This window comes from Rhagoletis pomonella, unplaced genomic scaffold (genome assembly GCF_013731165.1).
Source record: "Rhagoletis pomonella isolate Grant_MI unplaced genomic scaffold, Rhpom_1.0 Rhpom_scaffold_00006, whole genome shotgun sequence".
Lineage (NCBI taxonomy): Eukaryota > Metazoa > Arthropoda > Insecta > Diptera > Tephritidae > Rhagoletis > Rhagoletis pomonella.
Window position 1 is genome coordinate 67,382,821 of NW_023458560.1, and position 1,661 is coordinate 67,384,481.

The 1,661-nt window shown below is 35.6% G+C and overlaps 1 protein-coding gene across 1 annotated transcript in view; it reads left to right on the top strand.

The window, feature by feature from the left end:
• LOC118741165 (39S ribosomal protein L28, mitochondrial) overlaps window positions 1-1,661 on the top strand; it is a 4,305-nt gene that overhangs the window by 333 nt on the left and 2,311 nt on the right. The gene's annotated exons all lie outside the window — the stretch shown is intronic.

The window sequence follows — 1,661 nt, forward strand, 5'->3', positions numbered from 1 at the left end:
ATGCCACGGATGGCGGTGTACCTTACCTGCGGTGTGGCGTGTGCCATGCCTAATTTTGAAAATTACGGCGGTGAATTTTCTTCTTTTTTCCGTTATCTTTTCCAAAATAACTATTCTTGAAATTGATGTGCGAAACAAATTGTGTACGTTAAAAACAAAATTCCTTGAAATAAATTTTTAATTTTGAAATCCAATTCCGATTGAAAGTGTAGAAGATAAACGCAAATCACGTTTTGACAATTCCTTTTCCACGCTCACAGCTGATTAAATAATGGCGAACAGCTGTGCTACGACAGGGTTGCAATAAGAACCAATTCATGATTAATAAAATAAATTGTTAGTTTTGAAGCCCGCGATTTTCTAAGATAGATATTAAGATTTATAATGAAGAAATTGAGGGATCAAAATAGTTACGAGTATCAGAACATTTATTCGGTTCAACTATCTTTAAAGATACTTTAGAACGTGTGCTTCCGTTTCACAACACTGTGAGGAACAGAGATGTGTTTCGGATGGCGTAAGAAACTTTGATTTGGGGTGTTCACAGTTCGTTCCAAATTGTGTCTGAAAATGTAGACGTCTACATTTTGAGACATCTTTAGCATTAAACTGTGAGCACACCTTTCTAGCAGTCGTCGCAAAATCGTCTTAAAACTTTGCTGGTGTTGCCAGACATTTCTTCCTTGCGTGCATTTTTTATATGTCGCCTTTCGATTTTGTTTCTGAAAAATTGTAATTATTTAACTTAATTAGCAATTCGTAATATTTGTTATTTCTTTTCCTTGATTTGTTTCTTTTCATCAGAAATTGCGCTCAAATTAAATGCAAATACAGAAAACGTTCCCCAATAAATAAAAAAAAATGTGATAAGTATTGCCATAATGCAACCCTGCTGCGAGGTCGCAAAATGTAGACGAGTAAAAAACATACCTTTGAGTGTGACAAAATGTAGACGGCGTCGTTTTCCAATTTTGTATGGGAAACAACAACACCACAGGTTTTACGGTTAGAAAACGTCTTAAAATGTAGACGTCTACATTTTCAGACACTATTTGGAACGAACTGTGAACACCCCAATTGTTTACGCTTTAGTTAAAATTTCCTTTAATTATTTAAAAAAAAATAAAGCCTTACTGCCAAGTCCTTTCACTGTTTAGTCCAACGCACAGCCCACATCTTATAAGTTGCGATCCCGTAGGAGTCCGGACTAGTCAGAAATAGTCAGAATCGGTCAAATTTTACTGGAAATCGATCCCGTACTCGGTTCTCTGACTATTGAATTTGAAAGTATTTTTGGTTATTTACATGTGTGAGCTGAGTGTGTTAACATACAAAATAAGCAAAAATTTACAACCAAAATTTGGAGGTTATGTTGAAGTTGACAGAAGTTACCATTTTTTACTAGAAAGCGATCCCGTACTTTTCAATGTTACTCTCTCGCTCTGAGCGAATTTTTATTTTTTGACAGTTTTACTTCCCTACCAGAAATCTCACTGGACCGGTCCCTTGACGGTCAGTGCTGATGCAATAATGCTTCAAAAAAAGTCCTTTTCTTGTAGGGTAGATATGATTAGAAAGGAAGGTTACTCATACGCCGTGTATCATACATGTTCGTAGACACTCATGAGTTTTCTTGAAAATTTTTACACTTTTTCAGATTT